Genomic DNA, 13,932 nt, shown 5'->3' on the forward strand with positions numbered 1-13,932 from the left:
AGTATCAAGTTTTAAGTATAGTATAAAGCACAATAACCATATAAAATTAGTTTAAATATACTATATATTCTCACAATATGCCAATGGATTAATTAGTATTTACTATTATATTTTCTAATGATTAAGTATTATTTGTGTATATATATATGTGTGTGTGCATACCTGTTTGTATGTGTGAGTATGGGTATATACATATTATAGTGTGTGTAAGTTTGAGGAAAAACTAGGGTGTCACTAGTGCTCCATAATATAATTATGTGGGCTATGACATTTATTTATTGTGTGACCATATGCAGGTTATATTGATTCTTTTTATCCTAACTTCTTTATTTATAGTGTTGAGTTCATAGAGGCAGTTGACTCAAAGAGATGTCATAAGAATTAAATAAGCTAATGACTAAAATGCCTTAGCGTAACCCATTGCACTTGATAAAGAGTTACCTAAAGCCTTCAGTAGTCACAAATAAATATTCTCCACATGAAAAAAAGAGACATGTTATATTTTCATTCATCTACTCCTACAATTAGGATATTAGAGTATAAGAAAAAATTCTGGCAATTCTGGATGCCCACATTGTTTCAACGCATTACGTATGAGTTAAAATTATGAATTTCTACTATTGCCAGTAAAACTGTGAAAGGAGTTGCTAAGCTTATTGGTAATCACGATATAAAATCGACATGAAAATTACATAGTATTATACAACTGCAATGATCCATGAATAGAAAAAAGACTGGCAGTGGTAACATGCCCTGTTAAGGGTCTTGAGCATGTGGAATTACCAGTCATTGCTGGAAGGAGTATTAATCTCTTCAACCATTTTGACAACTTTTTGGCAACAATTACCTACTAAATTGATGTGTATTTCCTATAATTTAGCAAATTTTAGAAATTCAAGTGCATGGGCACCAAAGGAAATTGCATGGTGATCCAACTAGCACTATTTAGAGAATAAGAATAAGAACTTGGAACCCATCCAAACTGCTATCAACAGAATGGGGAAATCGTGGGCTGTTTGCAAAGCAGATTTGTAGGAGGGTAATGAGAATTGAGGTGTGACCTTTACCCCCAGAAACATGGGTGTAATGAAAGAATATGTGAGCTCTGATTTCAATCACATAAATCTTAAAACTTCTGACTTTCTTGTTTTTAGAAGTTTAAGTCACTATTTTATTAGGGAAATAGGAGTTAGGGTTTCAGGAAAGATACCAGTGTCATGCCTTTCCCTGGTGTTAGTTAACACTCCTCTGGTTAGGTTTTGACAACTTTGACAAACTAAAGTCACCCGAGAAGAGGGGACCTCAACTGAGGAAGCTCTTGTGCCAGATTGGTCTGTGGGGACTTCTCTTGACTGATGATAACTATGGGAGAGCCCAGTGCACTGGGAGGTTCCATCCCTGGGCAGATGGGACCTTCGTTGTAGAAGACAGGTAGCAGTGCAAGCCAGGGGAAGTAAGTCAGAGGAAGCAAGCCAGGAAACATTGTTCCTCGGAGGTCTCTGTCCCAGTTCCTGCCTCCAGTTTCCTGTCTGGAGATCCTGCTTTATCTCCTCTCTGTAATGTATAAGCTTAAATAAAACCTGTCCTCTCTCACATCACTTTCAGTCAGTGTTTTATTACAGCAACAAAGAAGCAAACTAAGACACTTGATTCCTTGAAATGAGTTCTTGATCTTTCAACGAAAATTTCTAAAGGTAAGAACAACCTCAAAACATTTTAAGATTCCCACTTGCCACACACCTAAAAGATTGTCAGATTTGTGTCTATTATTCTTACTAGCATCCTGTAGGGATTTGAAAAAAATCAATTCCCACTTAGAAAACATATAACCTTTCATTCTTACTTATTTTTAAAAATAAGTACTTAAAATGAGTACTTAAAAAATACTCATTTTTTTTGTTTTCTGTTGTTTTTTTTTTACTATATCAATTCTTTAAAAAGCATTTCATCATAATGTTCTACTTGTAGGTTTCTAGGACCCTGTGGATCCTTCTACTTTGCTATTCTCCCATGCTTCTCTGTCCCAGTTTCCTGGTATGTGAAGGCTTTCGTGGGACATGCCCCTTGGGCTAGTATGCAGATATAAGTGAGTATATACCATTTGAGTCTTTCTGCTTCTGGATTAACTCACTCATTATGATCATTTCTAGCTCAATCCATTTATCCACAAATTTCGGGAATTCCTTATTTTTAATAACTGAGTAGTATTCCATAGTGTATATGTACCACAGTTTCTTTATCCATTCTTCTATTGAGGGACACTTAGGCTGTTTCCATGTTCTGGCTATTATGAATAAGGCTGCTATGAACATGGTTGAGCAAATTTTCTTGTTGATTTGGGCCCAGGGGTCCCGCTCAAACTAAGGCACCAGCCAAGGACAATCTAGGCTGTAAACTTTAAACCCCTACCCAGATCTAGCCAATGGTCAGAACATTCTCCACAGTTGAGTGGAGAGTGGGATAAGACATTCTCACATACTCTGGTGCCTCACATTTGACCATGTCCCCTGGAGGGGGAGACCTGGTGGCACTCAGAGGAAGGACAGCAGGTTACAAAGAAGAGATTTAATACCCTATGAACATATACAGGGGGAGGTAATCCCCGTCAGGAGGGGAATAAGGGGAAAATGGGAGGGAGGGAAGAATGGGAGGATGGGAGGATACAAGGGATGGGATATCCATTGAGATGTAACAAGAATAAATTAATAATAAAAAAGCATTTCTTTATAATTTTAAATCTACATAATACTTTGATTAAAAATATGACAATGGAGTAACTCAGAGATTAAATGGTGCATTATGTTAATGTAATTCAGGAGCCTTTTATGATAGAGAATTGATAATTAGAATTGAGAAGTGATAAATATAGGAATGTGTTTGTTGGAGGCAATAGTAATTAGAAACAAGTTAGGTGGGAACCAGATGCTTCGCTCAAGCTGGTTCTTTGGGAAACAAGACTAAAACAAATTACTCACAACAGGATAAGAAATCAAGGGAGATGAAAATGAAGTTTAATTCAAAGTTTTCCATGCTAAGTATATTGCTTTTAATACATGGTGTATGTAGAAAAAATAACTGATAATGTAAGTCAATTTAATGATAAACCAAAATTACTTCATTTCATGGTTCAGGATACAGTAAATAAATGTTTTAAAATGATATTAATAATATACATGTAGTATTTGGACAAATTTCTCAAATTTTTCAAAAAATATTTTACCTAACTTTAAGGTGGAAGATTATCTCCTAAGGAACACATATGGTTAGTCTAATAAATGAAGAAGTCATGTATGTTAAGATCACAGGAGAGTTTTATGACCAATTGGGGATTCCATTTAAAGAGAGATGAGTCATAATCAGTTAGAACTGTGACCTGGATAATTGGAAATAGATCATACTTGAGATTGAGGGAAACCAACACTGGTAATCATCTGGACAGTCTTCAAGAAGCAAACCTTCATTTTGGAGGTAAAATTGCTCAATCAGATCCCAAGAAGCTAAGTGTATACTTGTGGATTAGGGTCGAATGTCAAGATGAGAAATCCAAACTCATGGCCAAACTGAACTGAAACTTTCATTCTTATGGTTCAAAATGCCTATTATTGGTAATTTCAAGAAATATAACTTGTGTCTATCTATACAGGCATGCAGTGATTGATAATGATGACAGAAGGGTAGGCACATATGGTGGCTACAGTTGATGACACTCCAATCTCCTAAGGCAACTCTCAAGTCACAGATCATGTAGGAAAATAAAATACATGCTCACTATTGTGCTGACAATGTTGTATATTTTATCTAACAATCATGAAACTTCAAAGGAGAACAGTGCTTAATGACTTAAGAGTATCCAAAAGGCAGACGTCCATTTTCTTTTCTTGCTTGTGTTTGTCAACCTTCTCAGTAAGAAAAAAAAAAAAAGGTATAGGTATTTTAGAAAATAGACATTTATGACTGAGATTGATTTATTTTTTAACGAAAAGAATATTCTGAGTCTTTATGTGCCATACAGATAAACATTTTCTAATCTTATAGGTTTATTTTGTTTTTAATTTTGACGTGAAACAAAACAATTGTGAAATTTCAAAAAACATAAATATCACTATATAATGAAATAAAGATTTTATAACAGCATATACTCACACATAGCAGGAAAGAAGTACAGACACTTTGCAGCCAACAATAAAGCCATTGTTATTTTCACAAGAAGCTTGGAGTAGAGGACATTACTATTTGCCTCACAGGGACACAATTTAAAGTGGAAGAAAGGTGTCTATAGCTCAAAGGGTTTGCTGCTGCTGGTGTTGTTAAAATGTACAAACAATGCAACTTGGAGCTAACTACTATTTTCAAAAGGGGGCTTTGACACTACTGGTAACAGTTCATGTGCCTTCAGCTATTATGTGCTCCTGAGAGCTACATCTTCCAACCAAAAATTATTTCTACCACAATATTATGATAGAAGATAACCAGACCAAATCTGTGAAGTTCATTTTGCTGCATGACTCGCTTATTTAATAAACACCCATCCCTTTAGAAAAAAGTATTTACACAGTGAGATAACTTAAGGCAGGTTGTGGGTTTTCAGTTCAGCTTTCATTTTATTTCATACTCGTGACTTAGCTCAGGGTTTCTTTTTAAACTCTTCTTCAATTGAGTTTCTCAAATTATTAATGTGGGGATCAACTCCTTATTTCCTGTATGCATAACATCATCATCATCATAGAGTATAATTATTCAAAAATTTATTACTGAAATATCAAAAGACGTATGTGAATTCTAGAAGGGTATGATATATATGTATTACTTGATTGTGGCAGCAGTTGTGAAAACTAGGCTTTCATTTGAATTCCACTGACCATAACTGCATTAGAGAGCAGAAATGATTAGGCACTGAATATGTTTATTTCATTGCCTCAGTTAGAAAATAGGATGCTTTTCACTCAAGGACGAGGCATGGACTGGACCTAGGCGCCCTACAAAGAGGTAACTGAGGGGGAGCCCAAGCTTCCTGTGGGTCCTCTAGTACTGGAAACCGGGGCTGTCTCTGACATGGACTGTCTTGCCAGCTTTTTGATCACTTCCCCCTGGCGGGGCTGCCTTGCCAGGCCACAGGGGAAGAGGACCGGCTGAGTCCTGATGCAACTTGATGAGCTGGGGTGGATGGAAAGCTTGGAGCTCACCCCTCTCTGAAGAGTAGGGGAGGAGGAGTGGGGGAAAGTGATGGAGGGTGGGGTTGGGAGGTGAGGAGGAACAAACAGGCAGGATGTAAAGTGAACAAACAAATAAATAAATAAAATAAAAATAAAAAAATATGATACTGTCCTGGAGAGGAGGGTCTTTATCACCTGAATTGGTTCCTTTTTGATTTATTCTGTTTCAACATGTGGCAAATCATTTTATTTATTTATGCTGTCCTATGTAATTGAATATGTTAACTGCCCTGCTATGCAGAAAATTTTAAAAATGCTTAAAATAACTTTAAAATCCTTAACATGTGTGTGTGTGTTTTTTTTTCTATGATCAAATGCATAAGGGGTGAAGGAAAGAGCTATATCTCTTATATAATATGTTCCTGCTAAAGTTCTGTTACAGAGAGAAATTTCTGTTGCTTTGTTTACAAACAGGATCAAAAATGGAGACATAGACAAGTGAGTAAACACGCTTGTTTTCCTGAGTATGATGGTATAAATGTTAAGAACAAATACGTTTATAATTTAATGAACAAACAGGCAGAAAGGGAAATGTCTTCATATTGAAAGTTTAGTTCGTCCTCAGACTTAATTTTCTCTTCTAAAAGAAAGAAATTTTAAAATTGAGTTCCATTTATTTAAATAATCAAACACCTTCGTTCACATGTGTATTTTTATTTTTGTTCTAAGGACAAATATATCACTCTGAAATTAGTAAGTGTTTTTAATTTATTAATACATGGCATGGAATCAATTGAACATAGGATGTATTAGAAATATAAAATAAGAGCTCGACCTTATATTATTTTAAAATGTAGAAAAATGTATTTGTGATGTTAATACACTTATAAAATGTATTAGAAGAAAGAGCGGAAGAAAAGGGTTTTTAATCTTTTTAAGCAGGGCAAGACCTAAACAACAATAAAAAAGCAGCTATTCTCAACCAGCGTTCGTCAAGTGTGAACTCAGATGGACTGCATGGGCTCCTCCTAGGAGCACTTTAGAAATATTGACTCTCAATCTTCAACCCAGGAGTTTTTACTTAAGATAAATCCCCAGTGATTTGTGTCACAGTAAGTAGTTTTTAACTCTGCCTGTAATTTAGCATCTTCAGAGGACTTCACACAAATGTTACTCTAAGCAATAGTATCTGGATTTGCAAATGGGGAGTTTCGGACAACAGCTTTTATATAAAGAGCTCCTGAGTGAACCTTATTTCTAGTATGAATAAGGAACCGCTGCTTCTTGAGAAATGCATATATAACTGACCCTTCAACAACTGAGTAATGATTAAAGTGCAAATACAGAGTCAGAGCAAAGATTTGCAACACGGATATAGTGAATGGAGGATTGAAATACACCAAGCGATCTTTCAGGATGAGTAAAAGACATCCAACACACTATATATAATATCACATATTCTGAGATTTCATAAACAAGGAAGAACCAAGCAACAACACTTCTAAGTAGAAAACATTTACTAATGAGAAGGTGATCATGACTTTGAAGAAAAACAATACACCCTAATTTCCCCACTAGACTGACCAACTACAATTAAAGGACTGAAGGCGCACTGAGAGTGTTTGAAAGTGTAAACTTTGATAACAATAAAGAGATATAACATTCTCCCTGGGAAACAATCAAACATGACTGTTAACACTGCAAATACAAGAGTTTGTTTCACAATTTCATCTCTTAGAGTATTCACCTAACTGACAAAAAGGGGTTATAAATCCATACTGGAAGAAAATGTATGCTAGGCTGTAAGGTCATCAGATAACATTAATAAGAGATTGAAGACATGTTAATTGTGATTAAATGTGTTCTGAAAATAATTCATTGATAAGAAAATGTAATAAGTCTATAGCATAATCCCAGAAAGATATTTACAGGAGATTTCTGAGTTAAAAGAAAACTTTGTAGATTCCTTTCTTTTATTTGCTTTGCTTTTGCTTTCAGATGTGATTGAGATGTAGAGAGCCTGAGAAAATGCTCATTGCACTAAAATAATAGCCCTCAGCTAAGGATGGAAGGAAAAATGGCAAAGTAGATTTTATCTTTGATATTTACATGGCTTTTCTTCCTTGCCCATTTTAAATACTTTTATTTGAACTGTTGTTAAAGCTCAATGTTAGAATACTTTCCCAACAAGTTTAATTACATAGGATCTATTCTTCCATCCACCCAATTATGCATTCATGCATCCATGTAGCCATCCACCCATGCATCCCTTCATCCATCCATGCATCCATGCATGCATTTGTGTATCAATCCATGCATCCATCCATCATGCAAGCATCCATGTATCCATCCACCCATGCATCCATCCAGCCCTGTATCCGTTCATCCATCCATGCATCCATGTATCCATCCATCCATGCATCCTTTCATCCATCTATCCATGCATGAATCCATGTACCTTTCCATGCATCCATCCATCATGCATGCATCCATCCGTTCATCCATCCATGCATCTATGCATGCATCTGTGTATCAATCCATGCATCCATCCATCATGCATGCATCCATGTATTCTTCCATGCATTCATCCAGCCCTGTATCCGTTCATCCATCCATGCACCCATGTATCCATCCATCCATGCATCCCTTCATCCATCCATCCATCCATCCAAGCATCCATGTATCCATCCATTCTTCTGTCAGCCTTTAAGTTAGGACGCATGGGAGGCTGAGGTGGGAGAATGAGTTCAAATCCAGCCTGACCTACAGAACAACACTGTGTGTATTTTTAAAAATGTTTAAAATTTGATAATTTAGAATAGGCTTTTATATCACTGGGAAGGAAATGCTTATGTGGGTTGCAGACAAAAAAATATTCTTTAGTTTGCAGTAGTTTAAAAAAAGCCAAAACCTACATATCATCTAAAACTTTAGAGGTTCTTATAAGAAGAATCATCTACCTATACACTTTCATATATTGGGTATCATGTAGATGTTGGTCTCAGGTTATACAACGACATACAGCATATAGTGCCTAAAGTAACACAAGTGAAATTTGGCTGCAAGAAAATTATTATGCAGTAAGAAATCATCTGTCAGGAATAAAATTAGAAAATTTAAATTGCATTCCAGCATTCTCTGGAAAGAGAGTTAGAAAAACGTAGGATACAATAGTCACGACAAGGCCTGCATTCCTTCCCAGGGCTACTCACGTTCAATAATAGCACAAAAATGAGAACAGTGGCTCTTGGGAGGAATTAAGAATTAGGAAAGGATATGAACCTCAAGAATATGAATAGACTTTATAACATAATGAGGATACTTCATATCTTGATTTTGGTGTTTACATCACTGTATACATTTGCCAAAATTTGCTATACTGCTTAAGAGGGAAATGAAAACTTTAATAAACTTTAGTTCAAAAACAAACAAAAAACAATATCAAACAAAATAAAATGTCTACCTGATAATTCAATACACAGGTAGTTGCAATAACTCGAGGACACAAAATTGCATTTTTAAATTATTATTAGTCATTATTTAGAGAACATTCTGGTTGACTCTGGAGCATCTGCTAACAAACAATGAAAGCTGATAAACATGAAAGACCATACAGGGAGCTTCCTTCTTCTGCTGCTCACAAATGCCTAATTCTTAGCTATATGTTTCTAGCAACAGCTGAGAAGTTGAATCTAAACATAAATAACAATGTGAAAAACTGTTGGTTGTTTTTAAGATTTCTTCTTCTAATGAGTAGTGTGCACTGAGGAAAGTATGGAGACAGCTATTTTGGGCTGAAGAGATGACTCAGTGGTTAAGAGCACTGACTACTCTTTCAGAGAACCCAGGTTCAATTCCCAGCACTCACATGGTAGCTCACAACTGTATGTAATTACAGGATTCAACACAGTCATATACATATACATATATATATACATATACATATATATATATACAGACAAAACACCAATAAAAATTAAAAAATTAAAATGACAATTATTTTGATTTTTTCTATTCATAGATGTTAAATTAGAGTTTCCAGGACAATATATAACTAGAACACACTTTCAACTTTATATTACTACAGTATCTAGACATCTGAAATCACATCATATAGCGTGAGCCAGGGACTTTAGCTTATAGCTATTTTTGCTAAGGTTCATCATCTACATTCTTATGAAAATACTAGTAAATGGCACTCTTTCATTTTCTTTAATGAACAAAGGACTGGTCTCTTCATAGGCACATTTCATTATGCAGATGAGCCTTGACTTCCTCCAATACCTGCACAATACCTTGTGTGCTGACGTTGAACTGTTAGACTGCTATGTTTATCTTTACAAAATTAATTGCCGAAGTCAAAGTGTTTTCACAAAAAAAAAAAAAAAAACAAAAAACACTTCCCCAGGGTTTTATTCAAGCAGAAGCATAATTATTTGGCTCCTTCACTGGAACTGGCACAGGGGAAGAAAATAAAGTCTCATAATGAAAAAAGAAATGAAGGAGAGAAAGAGAGAACAAAAGGGGAGGAAAGGAAAGAACGAAGGAAAGAAGGGGCAAGTGGGAAGCTATAAATCTCCCTCCCCATTATTTCATTAATTGTATTTAGGATCCTTATATCGTCAAAAGTTTAACACAGCAGTCCCCTGACATCTGATCTCTGCAAAGGAAATGCAGTATAGATACACTATGTCATCTTTAGTAAGGCACTAGGGCAAGCCGCACCCCAGTGGCTCCTAAGCCTCTATAACCTGCACTGTACAGGAGTGCTTTCCCGTGACAGCATCTAACCAATTTCAGAAGCAAGGCCACTTGGGAGTGACAGATTAGCTTCAGGGAGCATTGACTTAGCTCAGTGGGGAGCTAGCTTAAACACTAAGAGGCAGAGCAGAAATATAGATTCCCTAAATGAAAAGCTGTATTTCTATCTGTTTTTATGAAAAAGAAAAAAAAACATCTACAAGGTCACAGCCATTAGTAATTGAAATTTTTATTGCTGCCTTTAATAAAAAATGTCAAACAGAGACTAGGAGTCATCATTAGTCCTAGGTAAAAAGGCAGACAGGTAAGTAAGTAAATTTTTCTTCACTATAAAACAAGTTACTCAGACACTATTAAGACAGTATTGCAGCATATAAAGAAAACAAACGCACATACGAATACAGATATGTGGATACAACATGAATGTGTATGTACATGCATAGATTTTCTTGGATATTTAATTAAAATATTTTCCTACTTTTTCCCAATTATTTACCTTTTGAAGGTACCTGCAGAGCATGTGCTTATAAAGCATGTCCCAAAAGGGCTGAGAGACGGCATCAGTGGTAAAAATCTTTCTGGGAAAGAAACTGCGTGTGTGTGTGTGTGTGTGTGTGTGTATGTGTGTGTGTGTGTATGTGTGTGTGTGTGTGCGAGTGTGCGTGCGCGTGCGCGCGTGTGTGTGTAAATGGGGGAGAAGAAAGGGGAGGAAAAGAGGAAGTGAGACTTTTTATTAAAAAAAAAAACCCACAAAATTGATGCTAGTCATCATAGTGAAGGCTAAATTCAGTTCTTTACATAGTGTACCAAACAAGAACTGGTTTTTGGTACTATGGCTGGGGCACTATGGGCAGTACTCCTCCTATTAGGCTGTGGCCAGCTGGCTTAGCCAAAGTGCTGATCTCCAGGGTTAGTGGGAATCCTTGTCTCAAGGGAATATGGCAGACGTTGACAGAGTGGGATGTACAAGGCCTTTTCCAGCCTCTACATCCATAGAGTTGGGTGATGTAGTACACCAACACATCATAAGTACGTACATCACACACACACACACACACACACACACATTGCTCCAGGTAGAGATGGTGTATAAATTATTTAACCTCTGGGAGACTCACCTTCATAGTGCATATAATGCAGACTCTGTTCTTTCAAAATATGGTGACATTACGCATCTATGTATGCATGTGAATAAGAATCTGCATATACACAAATATTTGAAATATATTTAAAACAATGCTTTAACACAATGTGTGCACTTAAAATTACTAAAATTATTTTTATTATTCCCCTTATAATAGGCTTGTTTGAAATAAGATAAATTATTTTGCTTATCTCAATATAACATAATGCTCTTTCTTCCACTTAATATATAGATCACAGACATATCCTTAATGTATAAACAATTCAAGGGCACAGTTTTAAGTCTGACCTTGTCAGGGCCAAGAAAACCATTTAGTAAGATAAATCCTTCACTCAACAGTTCCTCCAGCCCTCTGTCCACAATGATGGAATCTGGCCAGGCCCTGTTTTCCTTCCAAGCATTTCAAAAGCAATGCTTTAGTTTCCAGAAAAGGGGAAAAAGAAGATTTTCTATCCCATGCTTGTTTAGGGCATCACTGAAAATGCAGGCTGTGAAATTCAGGGAGGTTTGGGGCTGAAATGTGATAGAGCCAAAGTGCTTAACCAGCAAGCCAATTTTCATAATTGAGTAGAAGGTTGGTTGTGAGGAAGAAGTTAGGAAATTTAAATTTCAGTCCTTAGCATTACAGTTATCAACACTGGTATTCTTTTTATGTTTTCCCAACCTATGTATAGTCATTCTCTCTCAGTTTACAGTTATTTTGAATAGTCAGGTAAATTATAAGGTGGGGAGATAGAGCTATCTGCTGTGTTTGTGTGTTCTGAAACATTGCGCATTTATACCTTAAGTCTTTGCAGTAATGGCTCTGTTGTCTGTTAAACACTTATTTATTAAAATAAAATCATTACAAATCACATTGGCAATACTAAGTAATTTCAAAAGTTATGCACTGGGTAATTGAGGCATTGAAAACCAAGACATCATGTAAATCGGAATAGTGGAACATACAGGAAGACATACATTTCCAGCCTTCTTCTGTGACTATACACTTACGGATGTCAGCATTGGGTACTTCTGCATGAGTCTAATTTGTGATTCAGTAAGAATAAATAAAAACTCCAGAGATTGCAAAATTTCCAGAATATGTTGTGTAGTATGAGGCAGATGGTTAGTTAAACGTCAAAGATTTCTTTTAACATCTGATTGAGATCTTACTCCTTCACACATACAAGTCTACAGTTTTGTCTTATCTCCACACAGTGCATAAGGTGGGAGGCGAATGTTTGAAGCACCACAAGATCTATTTGTGTTAGGAAACAGAAGCAATCCTATTTTGTTTAAAATTTGAGAACTTTGTTTTTCTTAAGTAACAAAAACGACCATGTGAAGGAAAGTTTTTATATTTTTTGCATGCTCCATTCTTCCTTTAGCAGGAAAAAAAATAATTACTCTAACAGCATGAAAGGAGAGAATTAAAGTTGTTCTATTGAAAGTAATTCCATTAATCTACCCAATCATTCCTTACTCAAGCACAGGCCACACTATTGCAGAGTACCAGCTTTGAGGACTCTAGTAGGTGACAAATTATGTGTATGGACACATTTACTGTGGATGAGAGATTTGGTTAGAACAGTAAAGGAAGATGAAGCAGACAGAGAACTCCAATTACACCAGAGAAATGAATACTAGAAACCAAAGGTGCTTAAAATCATCCTGTACTGATATGACATTATCCCACTGTGTTAGACTTCAGTGATGAGGAGAAACAGAGGGTGGAAAAGCAGGGAACAAGATGTCCTAGGATTTAACATCAGGAAGCTTCCTAAATACTGTGGGAAAAGAAGCCAATGTCAGGAACCTACCAAAAGATGCCAAGCAACAGGAAGTTGCTCATTGGAAGTAAGAAATCTCCTTGAATTGAACATCTCTACACACCTTGTATCTACCTTTCTATCTCTGAGGCTATTTTTGGATATGAATGAGAAAAAATAATACTTAAGACAGGGAACTGGTATGTACTTCACAGAGCCATTGTGATTCATAATGCACAAAGCCACTTCGGAATCTATAGAACACACGTGATTCAAAGGGAAACCTTCTAATCAGGCTAGTCATAGTCCCGATAGTCATCATCTGTGTTAGGAAGGGTCTGACATAAAATACATTGCTGGTGAAGTCCTGTCTTTCAAATACTGAGAGAACAACAAATATAGGACAAATACAAGTGAAGAAATTACTTATGTTCCCTGTTAAAAATAAACCATGTGGTGCCCCTCTCACTGAGTAACTTGTAATTATAAGTTTCTTTCTCCTCAGTTTGAGGCCATCCTGGTCTAAAAAAATAAGTCTCTGGCAGTTAAGGCTACACAGAGAAACCCTGTCTTGAAATATGAAAAACAAACAAAACCAAAATAAAGAGAGAGAGAACAAATACTTAAATTTAAAAGTCCTGTGTAGGGTGTTTCTGTTTTTCTTTGTTTGTTTTTCGAGAAAGGGTTTCTCTGTGTAGCCTTGGCTGTCCTGGACTTGCTTTGTAGACCAGGCTGGCTTCAAACTGACAGCAATTCACCTGCCTCTGCACCTCTGAGGGCTGGCATTAAAGGTGTGTGCCACCACACCTAGCTTGTACCCTAGAAAGCTTTGAAATCTAAGAATATCTTTATCACGAACTTGGAGTCCACACTTTGAAATGCTCCTGTGAAAGGGCTGGTTGTGGGTGTAGCTCAGTGATTGTGTGCTTGGCCAGCATGTGCAGAAAGGGGATTAAATCTTGGAAGTCTCCCAAACCTACCAAAAAGATAAAAAAAAAAAAAAAAAACACACTAAAAGGTCCTTATAAAGGATGAAACACCTCTCTTTCCTTGTTTGTGGACAAGCACATGAACAATTCATTAGCATCTCATGCCAAAAGAACCTCCCATGATACAGAAATGA

The 13,932-nt window shown here is 36.3% G+C and overlaps 1 protein-coding gene across 3 annotated transcripts in view; it reads right to left on the reverse strand.

Moving 5' to 3' along the window:
- Positions 1-13,932, reverse strand: part of GALNTL6 (polypeptide N-acetylgalactosaminyltransferase like 6) — a 1,047,269-nt gene that overhangs the window by 385,225 nt on the left and 648,112 nt on the right. The window lies entirely within an intron of this gene.

Source organism: Acomys minous (genome assembly GCF_964271855.1).
Source record: "Acomys minous genome assembly, chromosome: 15".
Taxonomy (NCBI): Eukaryota; Metazoa; Chordata; class Mammalia; order Rodentia; family Muridae; genus Acomys; species Acomys minous.